At 36.9% G+C, this 18,431-nt stretch overlaps 1 protein-coding gene and 1 pseudogene across 2 annotated transcripts in view; both read left to right on the top strand.

The window, feature by feature from the left end:
- Positions 1-18,431, top strand: part of PRKN (parkin RBR E3 ubiquitin protein ligase) — a 1,506,714-nt gene that overhangs the window by 105,864 nt on the left and 1,382,419 nt on the right. The gene's annotated exons all lie outside the window — the stretch shown is intronic.
- LOC102503099 (non-histone chromosomal protein HMG-14 pseudogene) lies at positions 8,474-8,848 on the top strand (annotated as a pseudogene).

Genomic DNA, 18,431 nt, shown 5'->3' with positions numbered 1-18,431 from the left:
TTAGGGCGGGCACCCCCACCTAACATGAAAAAACCCCAAAAAAAAAAAAAAAAAAAAAACAAAACCTGTTCACCTGCTGAGCAGCCTAACCAGTTGTGGGTTGACCTCATCATGTCCTTGATATTTACAAAGATAAACCAAAGTAAACCAATGTAGATAAATAATCACAATCAATCAGCCCAAGTTCCTCATCTGTAAAGAGCTGAGTTACACAAGTGTGCCATTTTCTATTTGCCACCTCGATTAAATAGGTAACTGGGTATTCTCTTATTCCCATGATCTTGTCTTAATGAAGTGAGCAAATTCTTCTGACAACTATTTTGATTTTTATTTTATTCAGATGCGATTCTAAATTAAGAAAAAAATGCAAATTTCAGGGTGTCTTTTACACTTAATACTGTCTTTGTGTTTTTCCAGAAGGCCCCTGGAAAATCACAAAGATCATTCTTCCCTTTATAATAGAAGGATGCTAAGTGATGAAGTTCATTTGGTGGGTTCCATGTTTCTTAATTAGTTCAATCTATTGGGAGATCTACATGGGCCAAGATGTCAACTCTGAAAAGATGGTTAACCTTCTCTACATGAAGTTTATGTAAGTAAAATGTCATGTATTTTTATTGGTATTTTATAAATTATGTATATTTTGAGAAGGCCTTGCAAATTGTCAGCGCCTCTGCTGTCTGTAATGTATTCTTACTCTGTTATGAAATATTTATATACTCTATACCAAGAAAGAAACTCACTCTAGTCTATTACTACGATATTGTTATTACTATAATAAGTAATCAGAGCCATCAGTTTCATTATCACACAACTCTCTTCTTTTCTCCAATGCTAGTCCTATGGCTCTGTTCTAAGCTACAGGCTCTAATTTATACCTTCAACAAGGGAGAGTTTTGGACCCTGTGGAAAGACTACACCAGTAGTATTAACTATGGACCATCAAGTGCTGGCTTCCAAGCAGATATTCTATAGACAATCTCTGGACTGTAAAGATGTCCAGGACCTCATTCTGTCCAACAGGAGACATTTTCTTAAACTAGTGTCCTGTGGAAAAAAGACTTAATTACTAAGGACTGAATGTACTGATAGGGGTCATTTAATTGTGGGTTCTTTCTTTGGATATTGCTGGAATTATCTGGGTGTTCTAACCCAGTTACATGAGGAAGCTCTTTGTCCTTTTTGTGAACCATCTCTGAGACTCAGTTTAGTAGACCATGCTTTGGTAAATTGAAATTTATAAATGGTATCTGATGTTCACTTAGATTCAGAAACAGCTTTTTTTTTTTTTTAAATTTAATGTATATGACTTTATTTGGATAAGACACAATAAGAAATTTTCTTTGTTTTTACCAGAACATAATTGGAAAACTCAGCCATGCAACAAATATCACATCTGAGAGGGATTCTCGTGTCATGAGCTTTGAAAAGCCTACTCTTAAAGAGAACATGCTTCCTTGGATGTCTGTCCTTGAGACTATTTATTATTATTTATGTGAATGCTAGTCCTCCCAAGAACCCTGGATCAGTCCTGGGCTTCCAGAGCACTGGCCTCACAGATGATATGGTCTCCTGCCAGGTCAAAGACTTTAGAATACATGAGGGGCATAAGAAGAGAGGCTTTCATCCAAATTTATAGTGACTGAAGATGAAGTGCCAGAGAAAGTATCTTGGTTGTGGGCTCTTAGGTTCAAGATAAAAAGTAATTAAGGAGTGAAATAATTTGAGATATATGATGAAGAATCTACACAGAAGTTAGTTGTTAGTTTTCACTGTATCAGTACTAAAAGTTCTATACTTGTAGGGCAAACTCAAGTCCTTTGTGTTAAATTAAGGCTTGTTCTATTACATCTATGTGAATAATTGGAATAAATCTCATGAGACTAGCTGTTTGTTTAAAGGATCATCTTTTTATTTAAAAAAAGAATTATTTTTTTATCTAACTTTATTTATTCTTATTTATTTATTTATTCATTTATTTTAATTTGACCAGAGAGGGAGAGAGAGAACCCCCGAAATTAATTATCTTTACAGTGTATTACAGGACTCGAATCATAGTCAGCCATATGGGAGAACAGCACCCTTAACCACCATGTCACCTACCGGCCCCTAAAGGATAATCTTTTTTTTTAAAATTAATTAATTAATTTATTATCATAGTATTGTTTATATTACATTGAATCACATTTATCTTTACAGTGTATTACATTTCTTTTTCCAGAAGGAATACCATGCATATCAGTCAACACAGAGACATTGAAATCCTCATCTACATCATCCAAAAGCTTTTCACTTTTTTCCCAATTATTATTATTATTACAATTATTTGTTTAAACAGTCAATCACTACTGATTGTTTAAAAATGATAATTTTGCTTGTAAGAAGACTTTACCCAACATGAAATACTTCTCAGACCAATCCAGTTGAGAAAACTGTACATGTCATCAACAGGTAATAAACCATATCTGTGTCCCACTAATGTCATGCCTCTCTATTTGTTTTCTTGCTATCTTTTTCTATACTCTTCTCTTCTCCTGCCCCATTCCACACTGTCTTATCATCGTTAACTATTTGCACTGCTTTTATGCTCTCCAATATTTCAATCTCTACCATAGAGTGTGGATAGTTGGTGTATATTAAGTGGACATTTGGGTTGGTTCCATGTCTTTCATATCTTGGCTTACTTCACCCAGCAATAGATCCTCCATATCCAACCACTTTCTATCAAATGCCAGGATTGTGGTTTTTTTTTTTATGGCTGAGTAATATTCCATAGAATACCTGTGCCACATTTTTTCAATCCATTAATCTGTTTGTGGACATTTGGGTTGGTTCCATGTCTTGGCGATCACGAATAATGCTGCAATAAACATTGATGTGCAAGCGCTTTTCCAACTGGGCATTCTACTGTCCTTTGCCTAGATACCCAGAAGTGGGATTCCTTGATCAAATGGTAGTTCTATTTGTAGATCTTTGAGGAAACTTCATTGTTGTTCTCCACAGTGGATGAACCAATTTACATTCCCACCAACGGTATAGGAGAGTTCCCTTTTCACCACGTCCCTGCCAACTTATCAATTTTTATATTTTTAATCTTTGCCATTCTGAAAGGGGAAAAATGGTATCTCATTGTGGTTTTTATCTGCATCTCCCTTGTGATGAGGGATGTTGAGCATTTCCTCATATGATTTTTGGCTGTTCATATGTCTTCCTTAGAAAAATTTTTGTTCAGCTCATTTTCCCATCTTTTAGTTGGGTTAATATATATATTTTTTTACATAAGGCACTTGATTTCCCTGTGTATTCCGGTTATCAGTCCCTTGTTTGAGGCATATTTAACAAAAATATTCTTCCCTTCCGAGGGTTGTCGATTCACACTTGTTACTGTGTCCTTTGCTGTGCAGAAACTTCTTAGTTTGATATAGTCCCACTTGTCTATTTTAGGGATTATTGCTTGTGCTTTGGGAGTCTTATTTAAGAAGTCTTTACCTACCTCAATGGCTCCCAGTGTTTCCTCACCATTTTCCACAAGTAGTTTTATTGTTTGAAGTCTTATGTTCAGATCTTTGATCCATTTTGAGTTGACTTTTGTTAATGGTGAAAGATGGGGGTTTAGTTCCGTCTTTCTGCAGGTGGATATCCAGTTTTTCCAGCACCATTTACTAAAGAGGTTTTCCTTTTCCCAGTGGATTGACTTGTATCCTTTGTCAAAAACCAGTTGGCTGTGAGACCAGCAGTTAGCGTAATGGCTATGTCGCTGGACTCTCATGTAGTCGACCATGGTTTGCGTCCCGGACCTGGTGGCTTAAAATTTACGCCGGGTGCATGTGCATACGTGCCCAAGATCCTGAGAGGAGAATGGAGGAGAAGGGATTGCGGCGTGGCCATCCCCCCTGAGGGGTGATTTCTCACTTTCTGTCTCTCTGTCTCTCTCTGTCTGTATGGTGAGCACACACGCCCTATAGAAAAACTTCTAAAAAAAAATCAGTTGGCTGTAAACTTTGGGGGTTATTTTGGGGGTCTCTATTCTATTACATTGATCACATGTCTGTTTTTGTGCCAATACCATGCTGTTTTAATGATCACAGCTTTATAGTATATCTTGGGATCAGGGAGTAATATGCCTCCCACTCCTCTCTTCTTAGACAGGATTGCTTTGGCAATAGGAGGTCTTATTTAGTTTTTAAAATTTGTTGTTATTATTATTTTAATTTTATCAGAGAGACAGAGAGAGAGAGAAAGAAAGAGGGAAAGTGAAAAAGCAGGCCTCCAGGTCTGGGATTCGAACTGTGGCTGGCCACGTAAGAGTCCAGCACTCTTAACACCATGCCACCTTTTGGCCCGTTTTGGGGATATTTTTGCCAGTCACTTCATGTTTTGCTTTTGTCTTGCCTACCTACGTTTGTTTCTTATTATGATTATATCCAATCAGTTCTGAAAGCACTCTTCTCATCAGGATCTCCTAGGCAGACCCACAGAGTTAGTGTGCAATTTCTTGTCAGAAAAACTGCCTACTGGAACAGAAGTCATGAAGATTTAGGTCCTATATCTGTAAGTGATTGCTGGCAGTTGCAGTTCACCTCTGGTGTTACATTTATGGACTAACAATCTATCTGACTTGCACCTTTATATGGACTGTGAAGAAGCGGTCATCCCTCGGGTGGCTTGGCACCTCCGAGGCCTCACAGGTGACTGCTCTGAAGTCTGATACTCTGGACAACTGACCCCTCAGATACCATAGCAGGCTCATCAGTGCTGTGAGGAGCTTGAGAGGTCTTTTTTTTTTTTCCGAGAGAGATTTTCACTATGGGGCGCATGTGCTCGCCCGACAGAGAGCGACAGAGACAGAAAGCGAGAAATCACCCCCCAGGGGGGATGGTCACACTGCAATTCCTTCTCCTCCATTCTCCTCTCGGGATCTTGGGCATGCACGCACACATGTCCGATGTGAATTTTAAGCCACCAGGTCCGGGATGTGAACCGCGGTCGACTACGTGGGAGTCCAGCGACATAGCCATTACTCCAACTGCTGGTTCCCTAGGAGCTTGAGAGGTCTTTTGTCCAGTTGTGTTTGAGTGAAGTTTGAGAAAACACAAAAGTCTGCTAGAAGGGCTTTAAGGACTAATAACTATAATTTCCTGAGTTATACTAGTCAATTTGGCCAAAGACCCTTTAAATTATGGCCGAATGGTTCTATAAAATTGTTCACTTTTATTTTCTTTTCAGACTCATTTGGCTTCCTATTGATTTCTTTTTTTCTTAACAAGTTAACAATTCTGGTCAGAAGGATATTATTCTGAATGTTGATCTCAGTTTGGAGACCTGCTTCCAAATACAAGTGTAAGACAACATCATGTGTACAATGGAGCAATATCTTATTTTGGCAAAAGGGAGGAAATGGACAAAGTGATCTTATAAAATGGTGACAGAAGTCAAGCCCATTTACTAGGAAAGGGACCAGGAACATTAAGAGTAAAGGGATCCTTGCCTCTGAATGTGAACGCTATGTACAAGTCTTGTAGTAGAATCAGCTCTTGGAGACAGAAATATCTGAAATTCCCATTACATGAGATAACAGTCACTCTACCACATCCAGTGTGTTTCACATCGCCAAAGAGTGAGGTTAATGTTGAGGCTGCAGGTTACCAGGCTGAATGAGAGATGCTCAGATTTGGGATTGTTTTAAAAGAACTTTAATTACTAAGTTCCATTAACAGTTTGGGCAACCTGGGAAATCAAAGTAATTGATATTAGCTTTACTGAAGATGTGTGCATTATTAGTAAGAAGAAAACCTTTTAGCTTGACAGGACAGTGTAAAACTTAGGGAGGAATTTATAGTTGGTGGTTAAAAGGGCCTTTTGGATGCCAATGAATTATTTTACATACTCAGTAATTTGGGGGGCTTTTTATCACTATTAATATGACTAAAGTGATAAATCAATGTGCGCACTGAAGATCTGGGTATTTATGTCAGCAACTACTTTTGGCACCTACTCGTGCTGGTCATTGTGCCCAGGTGGTGTCTGTGATGAATCCTTCGTAATCCTGGCCTGGCGAGAATTTGTGCTGGGGCTAGGTAGAGTAGCCTACTAGAGAGAGAAGATGTGATGAGCATTTTCTGGGGAGGACAGAAGCAAACATTTCATTAGGATTTATCTATTTTTAATTTAATTTCATATAATTTTCTTTGACATGCTGTCCAACTGGCGTACAAAAATTAATAATTATTCTAGACTTTATATATGACAAAATTCAGATTTAATTCTAGCGTTGTTTAAAACATGCCTGAAATTAGCTACGGCTTATATAAAGTAGATTATTTCATAACAGAACTAATCACTTTTCTATATCAGTAGTTACTATTACAACATGTTAATGCCTGCCTGCTGCGTTTCATGCTCCAGTATGAAGTACAGGTCTTTAAGGAATACTTTTAAAATGTTGACTAAAATAAAACTATTTTGGTCTGCTGAAATGTTTATCAGGTAACTAATTTAAATGTAACCCTTTATTTATTTTAATATATTGGATCATCAGAAAAGTCATGATTCATTTTTGCATAGAAAACTAGAAAAAAAAGTCATGACTTTTCCAACAACCCAATGTATGTGTTGTGTACTCTGTCCTCTCTAGTAGACTCTATTAAAAATGTAAATATTTGGGCCTGTCCTTGGCATAGTGGTTAAGGTAGCTGGATCCCACATGGCCGACCTTGTGGTTTGAGTCCTGGCTAGGACTTGAAATCATATTAGGCATATGTGTTTGCGTGCCCAAAGTCCTGAAATGCAGAGATGATGGAGAAGGGGTTGTGGCTTGATGATCTCCCATGGCGGGTTGCTTTCTCACTTTCCCTCTCTCACTCACTCTCTTTCTCTCCAGAGAGCAAGCATCTGTATCTTCTGGCAAAATTAAAAAAAAAAAAATTCTTTGTCAGTGGTTAAAACACAAATATGTGAAAAGAAATAAAAATCTCTGAGGAAAACATGCCACAGATAATAATAAGTAGCAGCTGTAAAACCTGTGTTGTGATTTATAGGTAATTAGCATAAAGACTAACAGACCATATGGTCAAGCATTATGCATTAGTTATTTTTCCACACACAGAAGACTGTTGAAAAATTAAGCTTCCCTTAATTAAACCACTGGTAAACTTTGATTTTTTGTAGTGTATTCTATATTCAACTAGAATATAATTTGTAAATATGTCAGTATGTTATTTTATGCCATATTTTAATCTATAAATGAATGATATACTAAAAACATTTTGTTGTTTTGAATTGGGCAGGAAGAAATCCCTGAGATGTCAGATTATTCTTTTTCCATTCATTATGGATCATTATCTAGAGTAATGCTGAAATAATTAGTTTTAAATTAGACATTTGATAGTGATTCCCAGCATGGAGTTTTCATACAGTAAAGTACGTACAAAAGAGTATGAGACATTATTTTAATACAACTGCCTTCTAAAAATGCTTTACTGAGTTAAGAATAAGTACTAGAGAGGATTGATGTAAGTAACATAAGTTTGAACCATATTCCTACCTTTTTTACAAAATTAAAAGCTAGTGTTTATTTAAGCTGCTTTTGGACCTTTTATATAAAGATATACTTACTGTTGAGCTAGTGCTTGAAAAAATGCAAATTATCACAGCCCAACTTTTCCTTATTATATCATAGTTGACTAAACATTGTGGATATATTTCTTTACAAATGTATCTGTCAGGACTCACTTTCTCCTTCAATACAGAAGCTCCACCATTCCCACAAACCAGTTCCAAAATGCTGTTGGACAAGATGGCCTGCCTCTTATTTCACAGAGATGTAATCACTTCTAAAATATTCCAACTTCGATAAGCCTCTCTATTTCATCATTTCCTAGTGTAGATTAGGGATGACAATACACATCTATGTGTAATATTTGGCAAATTAGTACATGCATGTGAAAGAGCACAGAAAAACATCTGGCATGCACTGAATGATCAAAAAAAGGATCCTTCCTTTATCTCCAAAGTCAGTCCATTTTCCTTTGCTTCATAATACAACTCATTTCTTGGATTTCTTAAATGTGTCCATCTTCAGTCTTTACAATTATTTTTAGTTCCCTCTACCTTAATTTTCAACTCTACTTTGCCCTCTGTGACTGTCTTTATTTCCCTTATGTCTTCATTATCAAAACTTTCAGAAAGAAGAAACTTTGTTCTATGTCTTACCTTCTACTTGTTCCTGATTTTAAGACACTCTGGCTTCTAATCCTATTAAGCTCTGAAATTTTCCTCTAATGACTTCCTATTGCTTATCTAAGTGATTTGATAGTCCTCATTGATTTGATTCTGTTGACCTTATGACATTGGGTCCTCCTCTTGGAGGACCACATGCCTCGACTTTTAGAATATCACCTATCATCCGGCTTGCCCACCGCCCTTGCTGCAAGTTCCAGCAGCTCTGGCGGCGGGAGGAGCAGTAGGGTTTATCCGCTCAACTCCGCAAAGGTTCTAGGCGCGTCGTGGCCTCATCAGGCACCCAGCACGCACCCTGTCCACAGCCAAGATGCCCAGGAGGAAGGTCAGCGCAGCCGAGGGGGCGGCCAAGGAAGAGCCCAAGAGGAGATCGGTGAGGTTGTTGGCTAAACCTCCTGCAAAAGTGGAGACGAAGCCAAAAAAGGTGGCAGGGAAAGATAAATCTTCAGACAAAAGAGTTCAAACAGAAGGGAAAAGAGGAGCAAATGGGAAACAGGCTGGAGCGGCCAACTGAGACACTAAAGATTAACCTGCAGAAAATGGAGAAGCTAAAAATGAGGAGAGTCCACCGTCTGATGAAGCAGGCGAGAAAGAAGTCAAGTCTGAGTAATATCATATACCATGTCTTATCAATGGTCCCTGTCTCCCTTCTTGTACAATCCAGAGGAATATTTTTATCAACTATTTTGTAAATGCAAGTTTTTTAGTAGCTCTAGAAACATTTTTAAGAAGGGGAGAATCCCACCTCATCCCATTTTTTAAGTGTAAATGCTTTGTTTTAGAGGTGAAATCATTTTCTGGTTGTTTATTTTTCAGTATAACCAGAAAATAGTGGGATATTGACTTATAGGAGGCTTTGACTCTCTTGTGTGTCATCTTAACATTTCCATAGGTAAGGGCGAGTGGGTAGTTTTTATATCCTAAATACAAAACATACTAAATGGCAGTTTGGAGTCACAGTCATGCATTTAATGTGTCTTGAATATTTTAAATGACTTCTATTATGTTTTTTTAGTAGTACTGTTTCCTAAAGAAAAGCCACTCTTTGTGATTGTTGCTCTCCCTGTCAGAATTGTGTGCACTCTAACATCTTTGGTCGTGGTAGTCCAGTTTTCCTAATAATTCTGTTAATGTGCTGTGAAAGATTGGAAATTTGGAGTATGTAGTGTGTATGATACTAAATTGTGATTTGGTGGGACTTACATAACAGCTTTCAACATCTGAAGACAGTGGTTCTTGATATCCTCTTAAGGAAAATTTGCCTACAAATTTGAAGCTGGAACGTCACTGGAATAACTTAAAAAGAATCACTATACTTGACTTTTTAAATTTTTGGTATGTATGTTAAGAATTGGGTACAAATTAAAATGTCTGTACTGATCGTTGACACAACCAATAAATCTCAATTGCAAAAAAAAAAATATATATCACCTATCACTCTACTAAGTGGTCTTGTATCTCTGATCCTGTCTTCTCAGCTGCTTGTTTTCCTCTGCAATTTTTTTTTATTGGGTTATCCCATAGAATTTTATCTTAAACTCTTGAGGTGGTTTCAACTGCCATCTGACCTATGATTACTCTGATTGCTCTCTTTGCCCTCCCACCCCACCATCCTACCATTTAACACAGCCCACTGATCATCTCTGCTTACCCCCTCAGTTGTCTAAAAGTTAACATGCCCCAAAAGGTCCTTAAGTTTTATTTTTTTGAAATTGTTGCAGATTTCAACTTTCTGCACGCATGTTTCATCACACCATTGTGACCAGAGAGAATTCTCTCTGATCTGTCTCTTCACCTCCATTCTCTCTGCCTACCTGCACCTCCATTGTTATTGTTGCTTATTAGCTAATCTCTTGATTACCAGTCTTCCTTACCTCTGACTCCAATTACCTTCCTTAAAAAAAGAAAAAAAAATTGATCCAGTCACTCCCCTATTTGAGAGCCTCTGGTCACTCTTTATTACCTATAAAATAAGTTTGAAAATACTTTACAGGTAGAATAAAGCTTGTCACAATTTGAGGATGTCATTTTTGTGCAAAATAACTTCCTTTGACAAACATTTAATCTATTGTAAGTAGAAATTGGGGGCCAGCCAGTGGCATGGTAGTTAAGGCATTGGACTTCCACATGGCCAACTGTAGTTTGATTCCTTAACCTGGCAGCTTGCTTTCTCACTTTTTCTCGTTCTCTCTCTCTGTCTCTCTCTGGTGAGCTCATGTGCCCTATAGCAGATTTAAGTAATAATAATAAATAAAATTAAATAAATAATTCTTTAAAAAGTAGTATATGTCAAATAGTTTCTTAAAACTTTTTCCAATATATTCAATTCCCTCTATTCTGATTGTAGCAGTCATAAACTATTTTCTAAATATGCCTTGTTTTTATTCTTTATGCCGCTGTATATGCTTGATGATAAGAAATGACCTTAGTCACCCAATAAACTTTTTAAAATTTTATCTCAGTTTCATACATTTAGTTACTATATATCACTACAGCTTGTAAAGTGAGTTTACTCAACATGAATACACTTTACACTAGCCCACTTGGAAATATTATATACATTATCATCAACTTCTATGCAACCTTTAAGACAGAGCTCAAATATTAGCTCTTTCTATCATCATCTGAGTATAATTAGTTACTCCCTCCTTTCATTTAAGTTTGAGATGGTATAACTGTCTCAATTGCTACTACAGTGTGAATTTTATACAGACTTTGCCTTTTTATCTTTATGTTAAACCCCTCCTCCTAGGACATAGTATGTTTAAAATATTGGTAATAGTCGACCACAGGTTTGAGTTTTAGACCCAGTGACTTAAAACTCATGCCAGTTGTGTGTGTGTGAATACCCAAGATCTCAAGAGGAGAGTGGAGGAGAAGCGATTGCAGCATGGCCATCCTGCCTTAGGGGTGATTTCTTGCTTTTTGTCTCTGGGTCTCTCTCTGTCTCTTCAGTGAGTACACACACCCTACAGGAAAAATCTCTCTTTATTTAAAAAAAAATTGGTAATCGGGAACCAGCAGTTAGCGTAATGGCTAGGTCTCTGGACTCCCACGTAGTCGACTGCGGTTCGCGTCCTGGACCCGGTGGCTTAAAACTCATGCCGGGTGTGTGTGCGTGCGTGCCCAAGATCCCAAGAGGAGAATGGAGGAGAAGGGATTGCGGCGTGATCATCCCCACTGGGGGGTGATTTCTTGCTTTCTGTCCCTATGTCTCTCTCTGTCTGTCTGGCGAGCGCACATGCCTTATAGTTAAAATCTCTCCAAAAAAAAAAAAATTGGTAATCAAGTATTTAAAGTTTTTTCAACTTGTTAAAAATCGAATGGTCAGTTACTTTCAATTTTTCAACTTAAAATGAGTACTTTAAAGATATTATACAGTTAATACATGCAAAGAAACTATTTTAATCATCCTATTGCTCAGTTAATTTTTTGTAACAATTTTAGAGATGTCTATTTCTTTTTTCCGTTAAATAATAAGAGTAGTAATTTATATAAAAAATGTTGTTCCTCTATGATTAATCTGAAAATTGAATACTCAAATTTACAAGTGCATAGTGACTTCCTTTGAGAGGAAGCAAAAATATTTTGCTATCTTTGATAGTTCTTATGTTTTCCAAATACAGAGCAGTCAGTCTCCATTTTCAAATAGCAGCTTTACTCAAATGCATCAACATTGTTTTGTTTAAAATTTCACTCTTGTTTTCAAAATAATTAACATGAAAATCCAACATACCAAAAAACTTATTAACCCATAATGTACCAGAAATATCCTGTCAATCAATGACTGCACTTAACCTAATCCTGATTTTGAGAAGGCAAAATGCATTCTAACTATGGTTGCAGGTAAAATTCACTCGTTTTGGCAACATGCATGCAGATTTTTCTAGCCCTATCCAGTTGTAAATAAGTTATTTGTCTGTCAAGATATGTCAAGCCAGTGTAGATCAAGTTCTGCCTGAACTGTGATGTACTTTATCTGTTAGAGAAAACAGACTGAAGTCTTTCTTGCAAGTTAATGCAAGTAACAGGAGTAAATTTCCTGGTGCTTTCCTCCTTGTTCCATCTGTAAAAGACAGAACTGTCACTTTCTTCATGGGGATATAGAAATCATATATTTTTTCTTTTTATAAAAATTTATTTCTTTTTATTTAATTAATTAATTAATTAATTTCATTTCATTTTCTTCCATACATTCAATCACATTATTATTTGTCTCACAAAATGGATATTTCAACAGGTGATCATTTCTCCCTAGTACTTTTGATAAAACTACAAAATATCTTCAACAGATAATACCACACTTCTTTGTGCCATTAATGCTTTGCCTCCCTGTGCCTCCCCCAAATGTCCTTTCACAGACCCTCCTCTTTCACACACATATTTTTTTCAAAAAAGATACCTTATGATGTTTTAGTAATTTTTAGGTTTTTGCAACTAGATCAGCTTTATATAACTTTTATGTAAATTTTTACAAATAGATAAATATGTATATATACAGAAGTGGACCTTTAAAAGTTCATGGAAATACATATTATGAATAGTCATCAAATTAAACCTTCACTTTAATTCCATATTTCTATGATTTTTAAGTTCTCTTGTGTGTGTGTGTGTGTGTGTGTGTATACACCAAATGTAAGCAGAAGTAATTGACATGATCACACACACATGTAATAATATACATGCATGTGCACCCACACACAAACAGTGAAGAAAGACTATGGGAATAAAGAGAAGGGAGAGAAATACTTGGTGCAAAAGATGAGGACAGGACTAGGTTACCACTTTAAGTGAGATGATCAAGACTTACAAAAAAGAAAAAGAGAGAAACTGGAAAGAAGACACTTTTCTTCTCATCTTAGATTTCTGGAGGGATGGACATGAGTAGTGGGCTCCATCCTGCCATGTCTAATTGAGGATATCTGAAATCAAACTCAACATCACCCAAACCCTGGTTACAGTCTCTGAATGAAAAACATGTTTGGAAATGAAAACTGATTATGAAGGTGCAGTAACCACTTCTCCTGCCTGATGTTACAGGTCCTCACTGTAACATCCTCCTTGATCTGGTCCTCACCTGTGGTGTCAGTCACACTGTCTAATCTGCAGTGACAATGGATCCAATGGTTTCCACAATGGCTATTTTCTCCCTCACTTACATGTTCATGTGTGTTGGCATTGGCACAACTAATGTGTCTTCATCCTGGGGCAGCTCCTGATAGAGCTGGTCCTGTCTGGAGCATGTCCAGCCTTATGGCCTGCGGAGGAGAGATCATGATGATCACCTCTGCTTAACATTTCATTGGCCAAAGCAAGTCATTGGTGTAAACCTGACCTGAGTCAGGAAGGAAAGTATAATCCCCCCACAGGGTGAGAAGTGACAGTAATGACTTAAGTACAAATTACTTTCAAAACTCAGTATTTAATTTTATTTCCTCTCAAGCTCCAGTATATGTAATTTTCTACTTCACAAAAGGACTACATGGATGTGCATTTGTTACTACATCCCTGATGTATCCTCTTTCCTGAAATTTGTCTACCTTTTCTCTACTACTCATGTGTTAGCAGTCTTCCTCCTCTGGGCTGTTTGAATCCTAATAATCTTTTAAAGTTAGGCTCAGTAGCACTTTTCCTTTTCCTCCATAGTTAGTTTGCTTAAATATTTCAAATTATCTTAGTCTGCTGTGGAATTAAGCACCTCAGAGTATGACTTTTCAGCTTCATATGTAATTTATGTTGGAACTCTTGGAGATGAGGAATTATGCCTAATACTATTCATGCAGTTCTCCAAGTGTCTCCTATTGTTTTGGTTACATGAAGATGTTCAACAAGGGGACCCGCAGTTAGCGTAATGGCTATGTCGCTGGACACCCATGTAGTTGACCGAGGTTTGTGTCCTGGACCCAGTAGCTTAAAACTCATTCCAGGCAAGTGTGCATGTGTGCCCATGGTCCTGAGAGGAGAATGGAGGAGAAGGGATTGCAGCGTGGCCATCCCCACTGGGGAATGATTTCTCACTTTCTTTCTCTCTGTCTCTCTCTGTTTGTCTGGTGAGCGCATATGCCCTATAGCAAAAACCTCTCAAAAAAAAAAAAAAAGATTTTCAACAAAGAGGTGGGTAGTTTTTTGCTTCTGTTTTCTCTCTTTTTTTTTTTGGTCATTATCGTTGATTTAGATATTTTTTTCTATAGGGTGTGTCCACTCACCAGAGAAACAGAAAGAGAGACAGAGAGACAAGTGAAAAATCACCCTCTGGGAGGATTGGCTATGCCACACTCCTTTCTCCTAAATCCTCTCCTTGGGATTTTGGGCATGCACGCATGTGCTTGGCATGAATTTGAAACCTCTGGGTCCAGGACTTGATCCGTGGTTGGCCACGTTGCAGTCCAGTGACATAACCATTATGCCATCTGCTGGTCCCTATTGATGGATATTTTATTTAATAATTTCCAATAAATACTTATGAAAAATATCTATGCCAATAGTTTGAAAATGTGTAATAAGTTTTTCTCCTTTGAGGAACAGAAGAGGGATTTTATTATCTTTTGTTGAAAAATATGTCTACTGTGTCCCTGTGACTATGACACCAAGTTCTAAGACCTTTCTGTCCCACTTCCAACCTCCTTAAGGAAAACAACTACTTCAGTCCCTTGATATATGTATATGTTTGTTGATTCCTATAAGTTTTTGTTTGAAAATTAGGTTCTTCTGTCAAAATTTTTTAAATCATTGTTTTAAAATTAGTTTACTAGATGGACATTTTTATATAAGACATAGTTCTATTGGAAATCAACCTTGAAATTTAAGACAAATGAACATATTAATACATCAGAGCTAAGCAGCAGATAGGGTGCATCCGTGATTAGCTTGATCTTTGAAGGTGAGGGCTACTATTCTTCTGCCATTCTCTAGCCTTGATGAACTCGCCTTGGGAAATGATTTATCTCTGTTGCCACAGGAAAATAACCTTGTTTTATTTTAATGTACTGCTTTTGTTTTAGGCTTGTGCTGCTCTTTATAAGTTTAGAAATATAAAGAAATATTTAGTGTCAGAAAGCTTAAAAGAACTTTAAATTCTGGAGTGTTTAGTGTAGCAATGTTTACAGATAATAACGTTCATTTATGTGATGGTGATTTCTGAAATCTCTGGAAAAGTGTCATCAGTGTATATGCTCTGTTCAAACTAAGGGAAAAGCCACTTTTCGTATAAAATATCTGCATTAGAAACTTTTATTATTTTTATAAGTAGACTATTCTTGTCATTCTAAAAATGAATTCTCTGAAAATATTTTTTTTTTATTTTATTCTCAGCATCAGGCATTTGTGACCTGAAAAAGCTAACAAATAAGAACTGAGAAGGAGATCAAGTGTGAAGCTAATTACTGCATCTCCAGTTTAAGTTAACAAACTACACAAACTAGCCTCATTTTCCTTTATATTATAATAGCATTGAAATAATGGAAAATATTTTTTAACCCCTTAAAATCCTACATTGCACACTGGAGAAAAAGATATTCAAAAATGAAATTCATAAAATATTTCATACTGGGGTCAGTAAGTGGCATAGTGGTTAAGGCACAGAATTCCTACGTGGCCTACTTGCCTTGGACAAGTAAGCTTGAAAATCACCCTGGACACATGTATATGCATGTCAAAAATCCCAGGAAGAGAATGGAGGAGAGGGGATTGTAGTATGGCCACTCCCTCTGGGGAGTGATTTCTCACTTTTCCTCTCACTGTCTCTCTCCTCTCTGGCAAGCACATATGCCCTATGGCAAAATCCTTAAAATAAAGTAAAATATTTTATACTAAAATTTGTCTTCTTTGGCTACCATGAATGTCATCGCTTGCCTTTCTTCTTTTCTGGTCATGAAATACAGAACATTCTAACCATCGACATCAATTTTATTCCAAGAAGAAGTCTCTTAGGATAATATATTGCACAGTATGGATAAAATTATATAACCTACCTGTATGAATTGACATCATTTTTCATTTAAAAAATTACTAGGATAACCCAATCCAAGGATCATCAGAAGTTTAAGGAAAAACCACATTTAGGTTAACAAACACAATAACCAGTACCAGAAGATTTAGGTAAATCCAGGGAATAAGACTTCTAAAAATTGTCTTTTAAAAAGTGTCTAATTGGTACCCTCAGCAGAATTGGAGAGGATGTAATAGCTGTAAATGGCTCTTGTAACAAAGGAGCAATAAGAACAAGAAATTTCCGGGAAATTAAAAGTATGATGACCTAAGTAAAAATTTATTAAGCCAACTGGTAGACAGAAAGGGCATTACTGAAGCATAAAATAGTATTTATCTTCAAATTAAGTGAATATTAACCCTCAATACTTGAAATACAAGACAAGAAAATAGAAAATAAAAGTTAAGGATAATAGTGAATAGTCAGAAGATTTATTGTCTGATTAATAGAGAAGTATAAGACAATGAGACCCTGCCACAGTGGCGCAAGCAGTAGGGTACTACTGCACAATCCTGGAGCTGCATGGAGGGCCTGGGTTTGGTTCTCAGACCAACCTGGATGTGCTCACACAGCTGTGTTTACCTGTGGGCCTAGCTACCTGGGAGGCTGCAGTGAAGGCATCTCAGCCTTGAGAGATGCTGTTGAAAATCGCTCTCTCATAAATAAATAAATATTGTTCTTTACTAAAGACTATTTCTTTAAAACAAAGATAGAAAATACACTTGGATGACAGTGTTTTCATAAGCTGAAGAAATACTCCATATACTTATGTATCTTTTTTGTACAACACATGACTACAAAACTCAGTAGCTTAAAACAACAAACATTAATTTCAGTTAGTATTTGTGATTTCGTTGGGTCTTCCAATCTGTCTAGGTAAGACATGACTGTTTTCACCTGAACTAGTTCATGTGACTCTGACCAGTGGAAGAGTGTCTGGAATTAGCTGATTTTAGGACAACTCACTTACATGACTGTGGTAGACTGTTGGCTGTGATAAGGGGAGTAATGGACCACGCATCTCTTATTATCCTGCCAAACATAGTCTCTTGATAACAGGATTCCAGAGAGCAGCAAGAATGCAATTTTCAGTGCACAAGCTGTTTCAAGTCTCTGCTCACTTTCCTTTGCTATTGTTCCATGGGCCAAAGCAAGTTCCATAGCTAAACATAGAGAACACTGGGAGGGTTCATCGAAGGTAGCCCAAACTGGTACCATGATTGCTCTCAGTACAGCAGACATCAATTTTCCAATGAAAAGATCTGCAAGCAGGGTTGATGGAAATGAGCTGTAGGTACACATTTTTTGGTACAGTTTCAAAACTATCAGGAGAAAGAAGATTATGCCATATTTTTTCAGTGAGAATAAAGAAAATTTTCTACAAGAGGATGAAAATCAGGCTACTATCAGATTTTTTCATCAGTAACACTGGATTATAGATAATATCAAAGCAATATATTCAAAGATCTGAGATAAAATTAATTTAAATATAGAATTATATATGCAACTTCTAATTATACTTAAGAGGAATACCAAGATGGATAAAGAATGCTTTATCCAAGAAAATTTACCAGGTAAACCAAAAATATTTTTCAGTAAAAGAATGATATAAAATACAGGAAAAGTGGTAGGTGAATATAATCTAGAAGAAACTTGGAAGATTAAAAAGAAATTAAATGCTACACCACCAAAACCTGAAATTGAAACTTCACCAAAACCTGAAATTGAAACTTCTCCTTCATACAGCAAGCCTTCCATGTTGGATGAAAATTTCTTTCCCCAAGTGTCCAGTTACCCTATTTGATTCTGTCCAGTTTCCCTTTTCTACTGAATAATATTCAGTAGATATAATGCTAGAAATGTTGTTTTCATTGGGTTTTAATTTTTAGAATCAAATCACTCACAAAACATTGGAGACTAAATTATTGTCTTAATGGTAGTAGAAATAATATAATTAATAATAGCAGAGGATGATAGACCATAGGAAAAGTGGACAAGAATGTATATGCAATAATTACTCATTTTAGGGACCAGAGATTGGCGAAATGGCTGTGTCGCTGGACTTCCCTGTAGTCGACTGGGGTTCAAGTCCCGGACCTGGTGACTTTAACTCATGCTGGACGCATGTGCGTACGTGCCCAAGCTCCTGAGAGGAGAATAGAGGAGAAGGGATTGCACCATGGCCATCCTCCCTGGGGGGGGGGGG

The sequence above is a fragment of the Tupaia chinensis genome, unplaced genomic scaffold (genome assembly GCF_000334495.1).
Source record: "Tupaia chinensis unplaced genomic scaffold, TupChi_1.0 Scaffold000346_1, whole genome shotgun sequence".
NCBI classification, from domain to species: Eukaryota; Metazoa; Chordata; class Mammalia; order Scandentia; family Tupaiidae; genus Tupaia; species Tupaia belangeri.
Note: the sequence above shows the minus strand (reverse complement) of the source record. Positions and strands in the feature narration are given on the sequence as shown.